This window comes from Polypterus senegalus, chromosome 10, assembly GCF_016835505.1.
Source record: "Polypterus senegalus isolate Bchr_013 chromosome 10, ASM1683550v1, whole genome shotgun sequence".
Lineage (NCBI taxonomy): Eukaryota > Metazoa > Chordata > Cladistia > Polypteriformes > Polypteridae > Polypterus > Polypterus senegalus.
This window is the reverse complement of record NC_053163.1, coordinates 32,998,919-33,009,682: the sequence shown is the minus strand read 5'-3', so window position 1 is coordinate 33,009,682 and position 10,764 is coordinate 32,998,919.

The window sequence follows — 10,764 nt, the reverse complement described above, 5'->3', positions numbered from 1 at the left end:
TAGGCAGGATAGTATAGTAGGCAGGAGATAAGCTATATAGATAGATAGATAGATAGATAGATAGATAGATAGATAGATAGATAGATAGATAGATAGATAGATAGATGGTATACTGTATGTGTGTTTATGTGCTGTGTATGGATATGTATAGGTATTTGTATATGTGTATATTTACAGCATGTGTTTGCATGTATGTATGTGCATGTATATGTATATGTAATATATATAAATGTATATATGTGTGTGTTTATGTGTATCTATATTTATATGTATGTAATTGTTTCTGATCTGTATAGCTATTTGTATATGAGTGTATTTAGAGAATGTGTATGTTTGTATGTGTGTATATATTTTATGCACTGTATATGAATTTGCAAACGTGTGTTTATGCATAGATACTGTATGTAAGTATGTACATTTACTGTATATGTATTTGTATACAGTATGTGTGTATGTATATACTGTATATGCATTTATAGTGTATATACTGTGGACAAATTATATATAATATAATCTACAAATAAGAGACTTACAAAGGATATTTAAATAAGAATAAATAGGAGGCGTTTTAATGTGTAGAGTGCATGTACATGAATGCTGTGTATATACAGTATATGAACCATATATGAATAGTATACTACTACCTTCCAAGGATATTCACCAGCATAACAATTTTGTTGTATCTTGTCTTCCCTGAAGTGGACGGTGGGCTCTCATACATTCTACTTACATTTTCTACAACATGTAATCATTTTGAGGTCAATGGGGGCTGATGCCATCAGCACTGGATGCAATGCTGGAACTAACTCTGAATGGGGTATCAGACCTCTACTGGTCAGACTCATCCATAAAGGACCACCAGTTATTTTTTACCTTCATGTCTTTGGGATGTGAGAAGACACTTGGAGTAGTCCCACCAACAAGACCTCACCAGGGCATCAGCCAAGCTGAGACTTGGACGGTAGGAATCCGAAAGTGTTGGGGCAGCACTAACCACTGCACCACTGTGTCACTCTTAGGTCACAGTCTATTTATTTATTTTTTAAATTCTAGCCATGATCAGCTTTCCCAGCATGCATCTCCTTTCTTTCATTATTCCCGATATGCCCACTCCATTAAATGGCATGCTGACTCCAACGGCCCACAATACCACAGAGATGACCAACATCTAAGGCCACCAAAAGCAAAACAAACATGGCAAAGAAGGAAACTCGAAACTCATCAGGAGAGAGTGACTGAGAATAATGAATATTAACTTTAATAATTAGGAATGCATGATTGTGCAAAATGAATATTAATGTTCATAACTCTAAGTGCGTGATTGTGTGTAATGAATAGTGATATTATTCATTTGAAATACGTGATTGCATATAATGAATTTTACTCGCAGTAATTAATAAGGATGCATGTTATGAATTTTTGTTCTATTTAGCCAGAAAAAAAAAATTTTGCAGGTTGACATTTTTCCTTTTATAACTTTTCCAAATGTGTCAGTATCCGAGATGATGAATTGAAGCAGTTGTCCTTGCGTATTTATAGCTCGCTTGTGCTAAAAGCAGCTACTGGCCTCACTGCCGTTGTATCATCCGGACAGTCGGACACGGCAACATCTGATCAAGGAGAGATGTGAAGGGTCCCCCACCTGCCCCACTCTCTCACTGCAGATCTGATGATTTTTTTTTATCATTAAACCAATGTCCACGTCTAATTCTAGAAACCTGTTAGTAATGAGCCACATACTGAAGGTGCACTTATTTGAATTATTTTTTAAATTACCTTTGTGGTGATTACAGATAAAGAATAAATTGTTCTCTTGAATGGCTTCTCTTCACCTGCACTCAAGTCTGCAGGTTTTAATTGCTTGTTTTAATGTAATCAAATAAACACATTTAAAATGAAATGCCTATAAAAAATATTCAACCTTCTGAGGGCTTTGCATTTTATTATCAGACACTGAATCTCAGTAGGTTTAAGTTGGCTTTTTTAACAGTGATCCACACAAAAAGACTCTTAAATGTCTTTAAAAAAACACCATATACAAAACAGAATACCGCCCCCCCGATGTGGAATTGAAGAGTCGCAAAGTGTGGGGTCTCCTCAGTCTGTCAGTGGAGCAGGATGGTGACAGCAGTCTGTCACTGAAGCTGCTCCTCTGTCTGGAGATGACACTGTTCAGTGGATGCAGTGGATTCTTCATGATTGACAGGAGTTTGCTTAGCGTCCATTGCTCTGCCACAGATGTTAAACTGTCCAACTTTAATCCTACAAAAGAGCCTGCCTTCCTCACCAGTTTGTCCAGGTGTGAGGCGTCCTTCATCTTTATGCTGCCTCCCCAGCACACCACCACATAGAAGTGGGCACTCGCCACAACCGTCTGGTAGAACATCTGCAGCATCTTACTGCAGATGTTGAAGGATGCCAACCTTCTAAGAAAGTATAGTCGGCTCTGTCCTTTCTTACACAGAGCATCAGTATTGGCAGTCCAGTCCAATTTATCTTCCAGCTGCAGTCCCAGGTATTTATAGGTCTGCACCCTCTGCACACAGTCACCTCTGATGATCACAGGGTCCATGAGGGGCCTGGGCCTCCTAAAATCCACTACCAGTTCCTTGGTCTTGCTGGTGTTCAGGTGTAAGTGGTTTGAGTCGCAACATTTAACAAAGTCTTTCATTAGCTTCCTATACTCCTCCTCATGCTCATGAGATCAACTATTTTGGTGTTTTATATTTGTAATTAATTGTGGCAACGTTACAGAGATCTGTTTTCACTTTGACCTTAAAGAGTCTTGTTCTGTTGATCAGAGTCAAAAAAGCCAAATCAAATCCAGTGTGACTGAATGTTGTATAAAAATAAATTGTGAAAATTTCCAAGGGGGCAAATATTTTCTATAGGCACGGTAAAGTGGAAGCCTGGACTGGGTGGCATTGCGGTATAATCAGTATTCTCAGAGTCGGCCAAGGCCAGGGACCAATCTGTAGGGGGTGTCTGAACTTCTGCTGATTGGTTCAGTGATATTTCAGTTAAAACACAGCTGTCAGAACCAACGATCAAATAATACTTTCACTTTCAGTCCCAATAAACCATGAAGTCACAGCAAATACTGCTAAAATATGGATTATTATTAATTAATGAACTCTGCTGTCTTTGACTTCCCCCAGAAAGCATCTCCACTCTTAAAAAAAAGTTCTTTAATAGCACCGGACTGGGCTGTGTGGTTTCTGATTGATCCATTTCTTGACAAAGAACCATTTCTTTTTGGGAATAGGTTTCTACACATGAAGTTGGTTCTTTGGGCTTTGAAAAGGTTTCAAATATGTGGACAAAGCAAAACTCTCACTACCTACACTCTTAAAAATAAAGGTACCAGAGTGGTACTTCAGAGCAATGCATTGAGGAGCCATCGCTGGTTCCCAAAAGATCTGTCCACATGAAGTTTCTAGAAAGAGCCATTATTTATTTAGATCCATAACAGGCTCCATACAGTAATTACATACATTAAACTGAACAACCACTCTGGCACCTTCATTTTTAAGATTGTACATGGGCAGCACTTCAGTAGATGATAACCAATAGCGGAGCACACCCCGCTCACACCTGACCAGACCTAACTGGGCTCTCCAAAGCGGCCAAACATCTCCTTTTTTCTGCCGATGACATTGAGTTTTTAAGCCAACCGCCAAAGCGATGCAATTGACCAGCCGCCTGCTGGAGCTGAATGACGGAGGTTTCTTTTTAACCCTGTCTGTGGAGATTGCATGTTCTCCTATTTGTGTGATCCAACACTTTCTCTGCTATTCTGATTTCCACCAACAAATTAACGTGTTGAGTATTGGTTGACTATGAATTTATAATTGGTCTGGTATGGGAGTATCACCTGCGCTCTTTAAAATAAAGGTGCCAGAGTGGTTCTTCAGAGTGATGCCATAGGGGAACCATTTTTAGTTCACGTAAGCCATCCATGTTGAGAGGTTGTCGGAAGGCACTAATACAGCGCGTTGCTGCATCCACAACATGACAAACCTCCTTAGGATCCCATACTAGGACCCAAGTGACACCTCAGTACCATGCGAGTTTGAATGGAGAACAGTGTGAGGTTATTTTAGCAGTGGCTGGAGTGCCAATCCTGCCACCAACCCCCTGGTTTTCATTTCAAGTTGGAGGACCTGCTTTCTGGGTCACATGCAGGTTAACATCATAACCCAGGATGGAGCAACTGCAGGTCAAGGGCCCAACAGAGTGGAATCACTTCTGGCATTTACAGGATTCAAAATGGCAACCTTCCTGATTGCCCCTGCAGATTCCTATCCTCAGACTCACCACTCCAGCAAAGATCCATCCGCATCTTCATCCAGATCCACTTGAAGGATGAAGAAAGAAACTTTATGTATTTAGGTCCATAACAGGCTCTCTACAAGGGGTAGGCGATGTCGGTCCTGGAGTGGCTGCAGGTTTCTGTTCCAACCCAGTTTCTTAATGAGTAGTTAATTACTGCGTAAGTGACACTTTGATGCTTCATTTTAGTGGTCTCGCTTGCTAAGGTTCCCCACCCTTAATTGCTTATTTCAGTCTTAAACAACTGCATTCAGTGTTTTAATGGCTCCTTTTTAGCAATAAGATGTAAATGACAAATCAGCCAGCAGTTCTCCATCAAACTTGTTTCCATTTACTTCTGAGTGTTTTCATCATGCACTATTTGATTTAATAAATCAATGTGACAGACTGAAAATTATCAGTTTTAGGCTTCAAATCATTTGAATGATATTCTTGGAAAGGAAAAAAAATCTACAATATAAGAACCTTACATTGCCGACTGACAAGCCATAAAATTAAATAAGGTCTGAGATTTGACAAGGATTGGTTTCTAATTAAGCAATTGGGTTGGAATGAAAATCTGTAGCCACTGGACTGGCTCCAGTTCCAGGTCTGACCTTGCCCACCCTGCTCTATACAGTAAATAACCACAATGGTAACAGGTTTGTGCAATGCCAATGAGTTCCTGATTTTAAAAGGACTCTTGCTATATACCATAACAAAGGCCAAGTTCCAGGTTTTCTCAATCTGTTACCGTCCTGCAGCCTTGTTTTTCTTCTTCTTCTTCTTCTTCTTCTTCCGGCTGCTCCTGTTAGGAGTCGCAACAGCGGATCATCTTCTTCCATATCTTTATGTCCTCTGCATCTTGTTCTGTTACACCCATCACTTGCATGTCCTCTCTCACCACATCCATAAACCTTCTCTTAGGCCTTCCTCTTTTCCTCTTCCCTGGCAGCTCTATCCTTAGCATTCTTCTACCAATATACCCAGCATCTCTCCTCTGTACATGTCCAAACCAACGCAATCTTGCATCTCTGATTTTGTCTCCTTACTGTTCAACTTGATCTGACCCTCTAATGTTCTCATTTCTAATCCTATCCATCCTTGTCACACCCAATGCAAATCTTAGCATTTTTAACTCTGCCACCTCCAGCTCTGTCTCCTGCTTCCTGGTCAGTGCCACTGTCTCCAACCCATATAACATAGCTGGTCTCACTACCATCCTGTAGACCTTCCCTTTCACTCTTGCTGATATTTGTCTGTCACAAATCACTCCTGACACTCTTCTCCATCTATTCCACCCTGCCTGCACTCTCTTTTAAACATCTTTTACATAATCCATGTTAATCTGTACTGTTAATCCCAAGTATTTAAACTCATCCACCTTCGCCAACTCTACTCCTTGCATCCTCACCATTCCACTGACCTCCCTCTCATTCACACACATGTATTCTGTCTTGTTCCTACTGATCTTCATTCCTCTTCCTCTCCAGAGCATATCTCCACCTCTCCAGGGTCTCCTCAACCTGCTCCCTACTATCGCTACAAATCACAATGTCATCAGCAAACATCATAGTCCACAGGGACTCCTGTCTAATCTCATCTGTCAACCTGTCCATCACCATTGCAAATAAGAAAGGGCTCAGAGCCGATCCCTGATGTAATCCCACCTCCACCTTGAATGCATCCGTCACTCCTACCGTACACCTCACCACTGTCACACTTTCCTCGTACATATCCTGTACAAATTTTACTTACTTTGCTGCCACTCTTGACTTCCTCATACAATACCACAACTCCTCTCGAGGCACCCTGTCATATGCTTTCTCCAGATCCACAAAAATGCAATGCAACTCCTTCTGGCCTTCTCTAAACTTCTCCATCAACACCCTCAGAGCAAACATCGTATCTGTGGTGCTCTTTTTTGGCTTGAAACCATACTACTGCACAATAATCATCACCTCACTTCACCGTCCTGCAGCTTACCATACATTGAAGATTTCAGTTTTTTTCTACATACAATATTAGGGAGTTTTTCAAAGCAGAAAGAACCAATTTCATATACAAATAACCCTTTCCACAATGAAATGGAGCTTTGTTACCCAGTTAAGAACCATTAAAGAATCAGCATTCTGAAGAGTGCATGATGGACTGTCGTCACGTTTGAGACTGTTCCTGTCATGTGTCCAATGGGATCAGAATATTCTCCAGCTGCCTACCAAAGGCCAATGATGAAGCTCATGAGAAAAATGGACGACACCTAAGATAAGTAAAATGAGAGCACAGCTAAATTATCAGTCTTTGAAGAATCTGACACTGCTTTTCAAGATCAGCGTCTGGCAAAGAACTTGCACAAACCCATGCTCAGTTTAGTGCTGCCGCCATCTTGTAGTAATGATAAATTTTACAAATACACAGATTAAATTAGGTGTCTGTCAGGAATTTAAATAATTGATTAAATAGATGAAATTAACTAATTGCATTTAATTCAATTCCAGGTTACTGGTGTCAGCTGAAGCCAACACACAATGTAATCAGGAGTGTAGAACCTCTGAAACATATATAACAATATACATTTTCATTTATTATTAATAATAATATGGTAAATAAAATTAATTGATCCCAATCCTTCCATGTCTTCTCTGAGCTTGTTCATTCCTAATGTGGTTACTCTATGGCTAAGCATCTGTGCTGGTATCTCGGAAGTTGCCATTACTGCCAGAAGCGAAATCTACTCCGTTGGGCCATTAACCTGGGGGGCATAGTACAATGGCGGACTTCCAAAATACAATTTTCCTTTGGGGATTAATAAAGTTTAACAAATCAAATCAAAAACTCCATGACAGGTTTGTTTGGAGAGCTGAATGCAGAACTAGGAGCAAATCAGGGGAGCAGGAAGCCACTCTCAATGGGATGGCAGTGCATTTAAGACAATGTTATATGTGACTACCACTTCTAGAAATGCTCGCCCACTCATACAGGGGCTTTCTAGAGTGCCCACCTTGGGATGTGGAAAGAAACTGAATGAAAACCCATAAAGACAAATGAAATGCCTACAAGCAGTGACAGGCGTACACTATTAAAACTAAGGATGCCATAGTGGTTCTTCAGAGTGATACCATAAGGAAACCATGTTTGTTTCCCAAAAAAAAAACATTCACAAGAATGTAACCTTTATTTATTTAGGTCTGATCAGTTTCCTTAAATAACCATGACTAGGCATATAATCTGGTTTCAGGTTTGCGAAATACCGGTGGGTTTGTGACTTTAAAGGGACACCTGCTCCACACAATAACACAGGCTATGTATGTTCTGTTTTTCGTCCTGCTAGGTAAGCCTACTACACATTAAAGACTCCTGTTCTGTTTGCATATTTGGAACCTTTTCAAAGCCACAAAGAACCAATCTCGTATACAAAGGGCCCATCCCAGTATGTCAAACAGTGGTTCTACCAGGAAACATCCAGTAAAGTGCCATTGCAGAACCGTGTAGAGTCGGAACCATTTTTGTGGAGGTACTTACTCCACATTGTGATAATAATTAAGGACCCCATTGAAAGCCTTCACTGTAATTACACTTTATGTGAAAGAATTATATTCACCACCAGATGGCAGTATTACCTAAATGAAGCGAATAAAAACTTGGCTGCGCTCCTAGTCTCACATGACTTCTTTTGAAGAGGGCCGTCGTCGGTTTAATATTTATTAAGACTGGCAATTTTGAAACATTAGTCCTGTAAAGGAAGTTTCACAGCTAATTCATTACATTTGCCGGTCACATTTGTTAAATGAAGCAGTGGCCATTAGCCAACTATAATGTTGCTCACTAGAAGTGAATGAATTTGAAATAGAATGATAAATAGATGCGTGCCTATTAAAAGTGTTTATCCCTTGGAATTTTTCACATTTTATTACTACAAAACATTTAATTACAGTGGATTTAATTTGGATTTTTTTTACTCTGATCAACAGAAAAAGACCTTTTACTGTCCAAGTGAAAACTGTGTATATAAAGCATGAAATAATTAATTGCTTGAGTATTCACCTCCATTGAAACGACATATCAAAATCATTATTAGTGCAGCCAAGTGTTCTTAGAAGTCCCAGAATTAGTTCAATGGAGACCACCTCTCTGGGGCCTCCATTAATTGTTGCATAAATGCACCTCATCTCAAAGGTCCAACTTGTGGTGTGTAAGTATGATGGTTTAACCTACACAATGAAGGCAGAACACAACAAGTAACACTGTTAAAAGGTGATTGAAAAGCTCAAGTCATGGAGCCAAGAAAAATATCCAAATCACTGAATATCACTTGAAGTCCAGTTAAATATACAAGTAAGAACTGGAAAGAATACGGCACCTGTGCCAATCTGCCAAGAGCAGATCATCCGCAAAAGCTGAGTGATCATGAAAGACGATGACTGTGAAAAATTCTGACGGAGTGATTGGCTACAGCGGTAAAGACTTCAGGGACTGTGCAGACTTTGGCATCATGGCTAGACTTTGATAGATGGCACGTGGGAGACTCTGAAGTCGGCTAGAAGAAGGCTCTATGAGCTTGGTGACCATTAGACTGAACAGCATGTAGGAACACCGCACATCATCCAAAACACATCATACCCACTGTGAAAAATGGTGGTGGCAACATCAACTGCGTAGGGCTTCTATAATTTAGACAGATTAAAGGCACTATATACAACAAGGTGGGCCAAGATAAATATTATTGTATTGGAGCAAATAACACTGCCCTTCAGTTTATTGCACATTGGGAACCTTCCAATTATAATTTAGTCATAAAGTGCATTTCCAAAACAACTAACTGCCCAAGATATTTATGAAGTTTATCTATCTATCTATCTATCTATCTATCTATCTATCTATCTATCTATCTATCTATCTATCTATCTATCTATCTATCTATCTATCTATCTAAAGACACCCCACTGAACAGAAGGCATCTGATTCCAAAAGTGGCATAAATGAATCATTTATTGGTTGAGTTACATTTTGGGAGTGCTATTGTCTAATTAATCCCTAATTTGGCAATATAAGCGGCTCTGCCTGGGAAAACCATTTCAGCTCCCTGTATTCACGGGCCTCTTTGTCATTTGAAGTGGCTATGAGTCACTTACAGTAACTCTAAAAAATACAGCCCATGCAAAAGGGTGCCTGTCTGCACACGTTAGGGCTGCACTTCAGCACTCTACTCACTGTACATGCGGCATCATTCTTTTTATGTCAATTTTAATCATAGAGCAGCACTCCATAGTAGACCCTGGGGCTGCTGTGAGAACTGGTAGAGATTCTTAGGCCATCAGCAAACCTTCTCTCTGGGAAAGTCATATGTGAATGATACTAAGTAAATCACATTGAAAACCTGAAGTTCTGCCTATTGTCCAGACCTCCGCTGGCATGAAGTCTTTCCATCAGCACGGAGACAGATATACTTAGAGTGATGATATAATAATGCAGGTAGTTACTGATGCACTTGCACGTCGTGTCTGGTGTCCCCTGCTATTCATTGTTTAAAGCCATTCACCCATTGGCCTTCTTGGCGGTAGTTTCTCCTTCATTCCTTCTCCTGCCTGCAGAGAACCAAACAAAGCTGCCACTCCATTGTATATCTCTTACTATTTTATAGTATTTTACTATACTTACATATACTATTTTTATAGACCGTATCCATCTTACTTGCTATTAGAACTTTGTATCATAGGGGCCTCTGCTTTCTCGTTTCCTCTGTCCTGTTTTCCACTGAGCTTTCTCTACTGTATGCTATTCTAAACCACATCCTGTAGACGGGATGCTTTTTTTTTGTGTTTGTGTTCTTAATGGTTTTTATGGTTGCAGCATCTACTGTAAAAGTGTATTTATCTCTCATTACTGCATATTTACGATTTTATGTGGATTTGTTTAAACAAATTGCGACTAGATGCTGTGTCCTTTCCTTGAACATTTCAGTTTAATTTTTTGCAAGACATTATCTAGATAGTGCTCACTATAAACTACATTTTTGTTCTGCGTGTGATTTTGACTGAAGTTTGTTGCCGCTGAAGACAGTGTGTAGGTATTGTCAGCAATAATGCGCATTCCCTTGTTGAGGGAAGTGGTATTAGACATTAAACGTCACATATACAGTTTTGGGAAAATAGTGTATTATGAGAATTGCATGTATTTGATTGGGAAAAACTCAATTGACTTCTAGAATGAGCCATACAGTGCCCACCTTCCTGGCAACGACAGAGTAATGGTGAGGCTCAAATTCTGTTGTTGTTTGCAATGTTGTTTCTGATGATGTGACTGAGTGACTTGCTGACCACTGGCAAATGTTAATTGGTGTTTCAGCCTCCCTATTCACCTTTCCTTAACCCAACTAAGCAATTTGTTTCAACGTGGAGGTCTAAAGTGGATGCAGTTATGTTAGCTCCACAGCCAAATGTCATTGTTAAGGAT